Source organism: Oncorhynchus mykiss, chromosome 22 (assembly GCF_013265735.2).
Source record: "Oncorhynchus mykiss isolate Arlee chromosome 22, USDA_OmykA_1.1, whole genome shotgun sequence".
Classification (NCBI taxonomy): Eukaryota; Metazoa; Chordata; class Actinopteri; order Salmoniformes; family Salmonidae; genus Oncorhynchus; species Oncorhynchus mykiss.
Genome location: NC_048586.1, coordinates 27,427,742 through 27,438,110, shown reverse-complemented (window position 1 = coordinate 27,438,110; position 10,369 = coordinate 27,427,742). Strand labels below are relative to the sequence as shown.

The following is a 10,369-nucleotide window of genomic DNA, read 5'->3' as shown; positions in this document are numbered from 1 at the left end:
ACATATACACAGGGAGTCAGGAAGCAGGTGTAGAAGGAGAGTTTAATAACGAAGGTGCAAGGCAAATGAACAAAACAGGAGATGCGTACTGAACATGTAAACAAACTAATACTAATACTAATGATGAGTGAGGCTACTGAGGGCTAAATAAAGGGAAAGTAATCAAGGTGATGTTGAAGTCCATGTGTGCGTAATGATGGGGAGCAGGTGTGTGTAATAATGGTTGCCAGGGCCGGTGTTTAGTCAACCGGCGATGTCAGGCGCTGGAGAGAGGGAGCGGGAGTAGGCGTGACACTGTATGATTCCTGTCTCTTGGCGATCTCGGAAAGTGCTCTGTAAGTGTAAGTATGCCTAAGTCATTATATTTTGCTGTGAAAACAATACTAATGGGCACACAAATCCAAAATAATGTAGTCCTATGCCATTGCAGAATCGAATCCATCTAACCGAAAGAGTCAACTATAGGACTACTGTCATTCATGATGGATGGATTGGATGCAAATTGGTGTCTGGCTATAGGCTAGTTGTCTAGTGATATTGGCGACCATAGTCAGCTGATCCAGCAAAGAAAATAAAGATCGATAGAAAATAATAAAGTTAAATAAATGGTCTACTTCTTGTGGCCACGGACATGACGGAGAACACCAATACGCCCTCACACCTGAAAAACAAAGCAGTGAGTTCTCTAAACAGCTGACTGACAAAAGCAAACAATGTTAAATCAACAGATAAATCTAATGCGTTGGAATAAAGGCTATTTTTTATCAAGGGCGCATGGCAAACAACTGGCAAAAATGATCAGGTACAAAGGAACATCTACGCGTTTAAAGGAACTCAGCTGATGCCGAAATCCAGCACTACTGAGTGGACAGCACTTTAGACAGGGAGACGGTGTGTGCAGCCACATAGAATAAATGGTTTAAACCATGGCAGAAAGGTGGGGGTGTTCATTTCATTTGGAAGCTTTTATTTTCACATTTAGCACAGTAAAATATATTTACCACTGTATTTAAACAAATAGAAGATTGGTTAAATTAGCATTATTTAGAGACACCCCCTCCAAGTTGGACTTTTGTTGCGTTTAGGGGAGCTAATGTCTCATTCAGGGGAGCTGAGCCCCCCCTGGATCCCCCGTAATTCGTACCCTGTGCATTAATGCAGTGTAAAAATATATATATTCTTGACTTATCCCTGAAAAATTGGTATCTGTATTTGATTAAATATCAGTCCCCTGTCAGTGGTCTGGTGTGTAACAGCTGGATAGCGAAAGATGGCGCTGACAGGTTAACACTCAGAAGGGATATTCTCTCTCTTTCTCTCTCTCTCTCTTGTTCTCGCTCTCTCTTTCGCTCTCTCTGGGGTTTCCTTCTCCTCTCCCTTTGTGTTAAGCAGATCTACCTGGTCAGAACTTCCCTAGGTCTCATACAGTAGAGTCCAGTCAATGTCCCCCACCCCTCCATGTCTCACTGACAGGTGAGGACATAGTTCATGCAGAGAGAAAGAGTCTGCACGTGGCATCAGGTTTAACAAGCTGTCACTAGGCCTTAGAAGATGGAGAAATGATGATGACGGTGTGTGTGTGTGTGTGTGTGTGGGTGTGTGTGTGTGTGGGACGCTCCAGAACACAGGAGAGTGGAGGGAGACCTGTTTCCAGTTAAAATCAGAAGCTCCCACAACAAAGGAATCGGCCGGGGGAGTCGTAACGAGAGGAATATCATTTTTCTTGGCCTCTGTGATCTGCCACTCTAGTGTTTCACTTTCAAAGCGCTGCTCGCTGGCAAACGTCCTCAGCGCTGCATCTCTGGTGGTAGGAAGGAAAGCTCCCATCAACTCCTCCCTGTTTTTCCAAAGAAGAGAAGAGCGAAGACATGAAGAAAAAAAATCGAATTTACTCCTCATATTCAGCCTGGCCTGGCTCAGCCAGAGAGGATACTAGGGTAATCCTCAGATGAAGTGTTTAATGCCACTGGGCTCTTTGTCTGGTTAAGACGTCTTAGAAGATTCCCCTCCTCAGACTCAGAACACACAGAGATCAGATAAACAGACAGACGTTGGGTGGTTGTTTGGAGCCCTCCGGGGTTGCAGCCAAAGCTGCAGTAAGTCAGGTGTGACCTCAGCTTCCGTCTGTCAGAGCCCACATCAAGGTTATGTCATTATCATAGAAATAGTATCGCTAGATGAGTCACTAACTTTCACTGTTGCTCTTCGACAGATTCCTTCTTTATACTGTGGGTAAATGTTGAATGTCTTCATGCTCAATCAAATAACTAGACTTCAGTCTCTGGAGGAGGGAGTGGGGAGCTCATGTGTTGACCAGATCTGAGGTTTACCATTGGATTGGTATTTATGAGGAGAAGGAAAGCGTCTTTGATAGAGAGCTTTTTTACTGCTCCTCTAGAGCAGAGATAGTCATGTCCTGAACCTCCTGGATCTTCCCCTCTTCACTTTTATCTTTATTTTCATTAAACACTTGGTTACCCAGCTAACAATTGTAGGGAGAGTTTTTGTTGTTACCTGTAGTGCTGAGCAATTAACCAAAATGTTGGTTTCTTTTCAGTTTTTAATAACTAATTGACCAAAGTCGGTTCAATTATTTTAATTCCAAGTATTAGCTAGAAAGCTAGACAAGCAGTCATCATCATGAATCACTTCTACAGTCTACTGGCAAATCCTATGAAGAGAAATGACAGATAAAACGTATCGGTGCTCATCGGCCATTGGACATAAACATTACACAACAAGTTGGAAATCGCAAATTCAACAATATGTGGTTTGGAAGGAATCGTCGGCTAACAGCAAGCGTTGAAAAGAAATCACTAGCCTGCTATTCAGCGGTGTGGGTGTGTGTGGTCCAAGTCTGGGTTTAAGGGTCTCTTTCCAAGCTTAAAATTCTAAACATTCAACACCATGGGCCTGAATAAGGTTGAATACATTGGCCATGCTGTCAATCCAGCATGATTTTGGCTGCATTCAAAACAACGTGAAACTCAGAACTGGGAAATCTCAGACTTCAGTGAGTTCAAGACAACTGGGAATTCTGAAAAAAAGATTTTCGACTGGGAAAATACGTTTTGAACGGTCATCCAACTCAGAATTCCAAGTCTGTAACTCTGGCCTCTTTCCAGAGTTCTGACGTGAAGATCACTGACATCATGATTCAACCTTGTTTTTTCCGAGTTCCCAGTTGTCATGAAAGCACCATAAATCCAGAGTATTACATTATTTGATGACAAAGTTTGATGACAAAATGTGCCCACAGAAGAACCGCCAGGCCACCTTCTGTTCAAGTGAGCACAGCACAACAAGGTGAATCCAAAAATGTATTGTATGCTGCTGCATAAATGATCTAATATGACAAGGAGATATGTACACTGTAGCTAAGAAAGTAATACTAAGCGTATGTTGTGTAGTAAGCTGTTAGTAGCCCATGTGCCGCACCCTAATAATTTGGTCCCTTTCCCCCTCATAACTTAGCCTACTGTTCTGACTTCATGGTGCACATGTAGCCTATAGCCTGTTTTAGATAAATGCAAAAATGTTATATTGTAAGAGCTTTCATTGTCTGCTTATATGCGCCCTTAATTTATCCTACAGCTCTGACTTGGTGTACAGGGAGAATACCTTAAGAACGGCCCATGTTCTGAATTCTGTGCTGAACAAATAGTTATATTGACTACGTCCGTCCTAGCTCACTAAAGCTTGTTGAGGATAGGGGGCAGTATTTTCACTTTGGATCAATTGTGTGCCCATAGTGAACTGCATCAAACTCTGTCCTAGATTGCTAATATATGCATATTAGTATTACTATTGCATAGAAAACACTCTGAAGTTTCTAAAACTGTTTGAATTATGTCTGTGAGTATAACAAAAATCATAGGCCAGGGAATCTTCCAAACAAGAAGTGAAATTCTGAAAGTTGGGACAACTTTAACGTCATCGCCCCTCCTTTCCCAACAAGATATGGATCTGGAAGCACTTCCTACGCCTTCCACTAGATGTCCTCATTCAGTAGAATGGAGCATTTGCTGTGAACTTTGACCTATAGGGAGGGGAAATAGTCAGTGTCCCGACAGAATGCCATTTTCCTGTGTCATTTCTCTATGGGTGCTACCGCTGTTCCATTTGGCTCCAGATGAAAACGTATGATCCGGTTGGAACGTTATTGGATATATATGATAATAACATCCTGAAGATTGATTACTTAGTTTGACCAGTTTATTCGACCTGGAATATATCTTTTGGAAGTTTTCGTGCGAGTTATCTTGGACCAGCAGTCAGTTTTTGGGCACGTGAGCTGAAAGTGATAGCAAATGCAGCTACTTGGACACTAGTATTGGACATTATGGAACAAAACAACAATTTATTGTGGAACTAGGACTCCTTGCACTACATTCTGATGAAAGATCATCAAAGGTAAGGGAATATTTATGTTGTACTTTCGTATTTCTGTTGACTCCAACATGGCGGAGAAATACTGTTACGTCTGAGCGCCGTCTCAGATTATTGCAATGTTAGACTTTTTCCGTAACGTTTAAAAAAAATCTGACACAGCGGTTGCATTAAGAACCAGTGTATCTTTAATTATATGTAGAACATGTATCTTTAGTCAAAGTTTATGATGAGTATTTCTGTTATCTGGCGTAGCTTTCTATAATTCCTCCGGATATTTTGGAGGAATTTCTGAACATGGCGTCAATGTAAACCGAGATTTGTGGATATAAAAATGCATATTATCGAACAAAATATAAATGTACTGTGTAACATGTCATATGACTGTCATCTGATGAAGATTTTCAAAAGGTTAGTGATTCATTTTATCTCTAATCCTGCTTTTGTGATTTTATCTTTGGCTGGAAAGAATGGCTGCGTTTTTCCTTTGATTTGGTGGTGGTCTAACATAAATATATGTTGTGTTTTCGCTGTAAAACATTTTAAAAAATCTGACATGATGGGCAGATGAACAAGATGTTTATCTTTCGTTTGAGGTATTGGACTTGTTAATGTGTGAAAGTTAAATATTTCTAAAGAATATTTTTGAATTCCCTGCGCCACCTTTTCAGCTGAACGGGGGGTGGAGTTCCCTGAGGGGAACTCCTTGCCATAACAGGTTTTTAATGTCTTAATAGAAATAACGGATTGCCTCTTATCTGCTCATTGCCCCTTTTGCCATAGTTTGTACATCTCAATTGTCAGTAGAAACCACGTTTGTTTAAAACCTCTATGGGATTGGTGTCCCTCCACCGGGATGGTTGAGCTAATGTGTGCTAATGTGATTAGCATGACGTTGTAAGTAACAAGAACATTTCTAAGGACATAGACATGTCTTATATGGGAGGAAAGCTTAAACCCGTGTTAATCTAACTGCACTGTCCAATTTACAGTAGCTATTACAGTGAAGAAATACCATGCTATTGTTTGAGGAGAGTGCACAACAACAACAAAAAAAACTATCCTGAGGGTCCTAGAGATAAAATGTAGCATAGTTTGGTTTGATAAAATCAATTTTGATTTTCTACAGTTTGAACCCCTGCTCTGTCTGACTCCTCACCCACCCTGCCCAGCCATCTAGATGTGTGAAAGTTAGTGTATAAGCTAATGCTCCATCATGTACGGCATTCCTGGGAGTGTGTAAACTTAAATGTAGTATTACCATATCATTTTTGTATGTTCTCTATAGCTATGTACTTGAAAATGTATCAATCAACCAATTCGGCACATTTGGGCGGACTTGATACAAAATATTGTCCAGTATTGCAATGCTTCACTGGAACAATCTGAAACTTTGCACACACACTGCTGCCATCTAGTGGCCAAAATCAAAATCTAGCGCATGAACTGCAATATTACATTATGGCCTTTCTCATGCATTTCAAAGATGACATAAAAAATAAAGGCATGTTTTTTGTATTGTATGTTTTACCAGATCTATATATATTCTCATACATTTTTTTCACATTTCCACAAACTTCAAGCTGTTTACAAATGGTATCAACAATATGCATATCCTTGCTTCAGGTCCTGAGCTAAAGGCAGTTAGACTTGGGGATGTCATTTTAGGCGAAAACTAAAAAAAGGGTCCAATCCTTAAGAGGACAAGTCAGCCATATCAGTTAGTTTAAAAAAAAGGCAGTAACTTTTTCACTGCCAGACAAGGTTCCACTGATAGCCAGGTGTAGCAGTGGTAAGGATTCACTCCATGATGCTGAAAAGAAAGCACTGCTGTTGGGACAGCTTTATGTAGGCCCTAACAGTTTGTGGGCACCGTTTGTCACCGTAAAAATAAAAATAAATGTCACCTTTACTTAACCCGGTAGGCTAGTTGAGAACAAGTTCTCATTTACAACTGTTTTAGTGCAATTCATGCATTGTTTAGTATTGTGCTGTGTAGTGGCTTTGCCGGCATGCATCTAAAAATATATATGTTTAGTTTGCCCCACCAAGATTTACATGCTAAATTCCCCACTGCATCTAAATGATTGATAATTGTTATTTAGCAGTCTTAAAAGTATGCCTTATGTACTTTGAAGAACTTCTGAAGTAGTGATTTCGTCAGCTAGACTAGCCTACGAGCCTGAAGGATGACTCTTTGGGGAGAGCAGATATAGATTGCTGGCTGGCTGACTGCTACTGCCTGAGCAGAGATGAGAAGATGACTTGGAATTAAATATTAAGTAATCCATTTAAAAAATATATATATATATATATATATATATATATATATATATATATATACACACACACAAGAACCAAAATATTTTATTAAATTAAAGTAATGTGAATAAATGATGGTTAGAGCCTAATAAGTGATAGTAATGGGCAGTGACTACCATCAATTGTTTTATTCTGTTTTGACAGCCTTGAACCCCCATAATGCATTTATTGTTTAAAAAAAAATCTAAACCGAAATTGAAAACTGTTTTTTATTTTTCAAACATCAATCCGAAACCGACCTCAGAAAGCAGTAGTCGCTCAGCACTAGTTACTCGTAATGTTCCCGTTATGTTTAAGCGTCCAGTTTTCCGTTAGTTAGGCAAACCTATTTAGCATGTTTTGGCGTTAGAGTTCCTTTAATGTCAAACAGAACTTACCCAGAATGTGGTTCCCATGTTCTCAGATAGTACAATATAAATGTTCAAGATACGTTTCATGGGACGTTGCAAAAACATGAATAGTTTTCTGAGGGTTAGGAAAATATTTCATCAACAGCACACCAAACATACACAGAACATGGTTGCCATGTTCTTACAATATAAGATATTAATGTTCTAGACACGTTTCATTGGAAGCTTGCAAGAACATTCTGTCCTGGTCCCCTGGAGGTTTTTGTCTAGTTCCTGGCTTGTTCCAGGGACGTCCATAAAGATGTTTTTATGTCACCTGATGGTCCCAAAGAAACGTTCTCCCCCCCAAAAAAGTACACATCATCCCTTGTTACTTTTGCCGAGCCCATCAAGGCCCTGATTGGTAAACCACGGATCCATTCACAGCTCTTTGTCTGTTGGCAAGGTTAGGGACATCCACACACACAGTGCTTTTAACATACAACCATGTTCTGTGTATGTTTGGTTTGACGTTGAGGCAGGAGGCAAACAAATACTTGTTTGAAAAATGAACGTTTTACATCAAATTATGAGGCATGTTTTACCTTGCTTCAAAGTACAATCCAACCATAGAAACATGGAGGCATTTATTTTATAAAGACTTCCTTCCATATGCCATTGAACCAGTAGCCTATTTCATGTTCTATTGGTTTACAAATCAACATTCTTTCATTGTACAGTAGCCAAAGGCACAATCCTAGTCATATTAGCAACCCATGCTAGTTGTTGCATCTTTAGATCTTCCTTCTTTCTAAATTTTAAACAGATATTTTAATCTCTGTCATATGAAACCTCTCGCAGGTGGGGTGTGATTTTGACAACAGTGTTTCCCGTTAACTACATTATGGAATGAACATTCGTGCGCAGCCTTTTAAGCTAAACGTTCTGATGTTTTGCATCAGACTCATTGCTTTAAACTTTTTTTTAAAAATGTAGCCTAGTTGGTTCTATGAATTTGGGATCTATCATCCCACAACTGTCCTTTCTCACACAGAATGACAAGCTGACCAGTAGAATGGGTAAACTTTTCTACTATGGGGGATATTAGTATGGAGGATATTAGATTGGTATAGGCTAGTGATTTTGCTGTTTGTTACTGGTCTTGTTGGCTGAGGAAAAGTAAATGTGGACAGTTATTCTAACATCTTCAAAGTGTGCATTAGAATTCGGTAAGAAGGACACATGCCATTGCAACCTCGAGTTGTACGTTTTGTTAAGATTAATAACAATAATCTAAATGTGATTTCTGTCATTCTGAGCATCGTGGGTGGACACTCTAATCAGGGTATGCACTCAATGCATATGGGAAATGCTGCCGGTCAAATGTCCGTGCCATATTTTCCTATCGGAAACCCTGACCTGAACGTTCTTTCAATGTTCCCATGAAACGTGTCTAGAACATGAATATCTTATATTCGGAGAACATGGTAACCATGTTCTTGGTATGTTTGGTGTGACGTTGTTGGAATATTCTCCTCTTAATTCTCAGTAAACTGGACACTGGAATGTTTTTGCAATGTTCAAATGAAACATGTCTAGAACATTACTATTGAATATTCTGAGAACATGGTAACCACGTTCTGGTAAGTTCTGTTTGACATTAAGGGAACGGTCTCTTGGAAACAGACCTAACACATCACTGGAACATTCCTATGTAAACCTTATGTAATGACCTAATGAGACTTAAGGGAACGTTCTCTAAAGAGTGAGAGGTGGTGTGGACTGGACCAGAGAGGGTATGCGAGGATATCTAACAGACTTCAGACTTGTTTCATGTTTTGATCCTCTCTCTCTCTCTCTCTCCGATCCTCTCCTTATCTTGGGCTCCATCTCAGTCTGAAACCTTGACGGTAAACCTCACAAAAGTGGCCGATACACCAGTAAAATCTGGCAGCTTCACATTTTAGTTTTTTTCAGTATTCTCAGATATAAATGTGAACACCTCATGCTGTTCTGAATTGGTAACTCTGCTAACACACATCTGTAGAGCACATTGAGTATCGTGGTGCTTGGCTGCGTGTGGACATCGATCTGCCTCAGGAGCCTGTCAGGCATGTGTGTGTCAGTGTGTGAACTGTATTTGGGAATGTGCTGTGTGTGTGTGTGTGTGTGTGTTTTTGTTCAACTATCCTTGTGGGTACCAGAAGTCCTCACAAGGATAGTAAAACAAGACAAGTGGGGACATTTTGCCAGTCCCCACATGCAAAAATTATATATTAGGTTTAGGGGTTAGGTTTTGGGTTACAATTAGGGTTAGGGTTCAAATTAAGGTTAGGGTTAGGGTTAAGCATAGTTTTAGGGTTAGGGGTTCAGGTTAGGTTTAGGTTTAGCGTTATGGTTTGGTTAAGGTCAGGGTTAGAGTTAGATTTAGGGGTTAGGGAAAATAGGATTTTGGATGGGAATCAATTCTATGGTCCCCACAAGGATAGCAATTGAACTGTTTTGATGCAGCTGTATTCCTACTCCCAGGCATCTCTCTGTTTTTGTAAACAAAAAAAAAAAAAGGTCAAATTAACAAGTCAACACGTAACCTAAGACAGGAGACCAATCCCAAATAATTTAGACAGAGAACCAACGTGAGAACCCCTCTCTCTCCCCATTGTCCCCCTCTATCCTCCCCTACTGTAACACCTCGCCCCTCCCTTCCCTCCCCTACTGTCCCCCCTCTCCCAAGGGGGTGACCCAGCAGTGGTGAGGAGTAATTGGGGAGATTGGAGCTGGCACCTCACACACTGCGAGAGCTCCATGGGGAAGAGGCCCTGCCCCGGGCGGTCTGTGCCCAGTGAGGGTGAGGGATTGTGGGGGAAAGGGGACCTGGCAGCTCCACTTCCTCTTGGCTCTGTGGAGGAGGCCTAATTAGTGCAGAGCCTACTCTCAGCTTTCCCCGGTTCTGGCCTGGCTGGCTTGCTGGCTGGGAAGACACTGCAGCACTAAGAGACTGAGGAGGAGGATGCAGAGAGAGAAATTAAGACCAGATGAGAACCAAGGAGGAGAGGGAGACAACAAATATCATCAGCGCTGATAATCTGTATCTATTCCCAACAGACACTCCCTAACTGGTCTCTGTCAGCATTTTATGCTGAACATAAATGTAAATGCAACATGCAACAATTTCAACAATTTTACTCAGTTACAGTTCACATAAGAAAATCAGTCAAATGTTAGAGAAATGGACATCAAATTCTCTGGCAACAGCTCTGGTGGATATTCCTGCAGTCAGCATGCCAATTGCATGCAATTGGCAATTGACCATTTTGAAGATGCTCCAG

General features: G+C 40.7%; 1 pseudogene; it reads left to right on the top strand.

The window, feature by feature from the left end:
• The first annotated feature begins 631 nt into the window (after positions 1–631).
• The window catches only part of LOC110502080, a 66,413-nt pseudogene continuing 56,675 nt past the window's right edge, over positions 632–10,369 (top strand).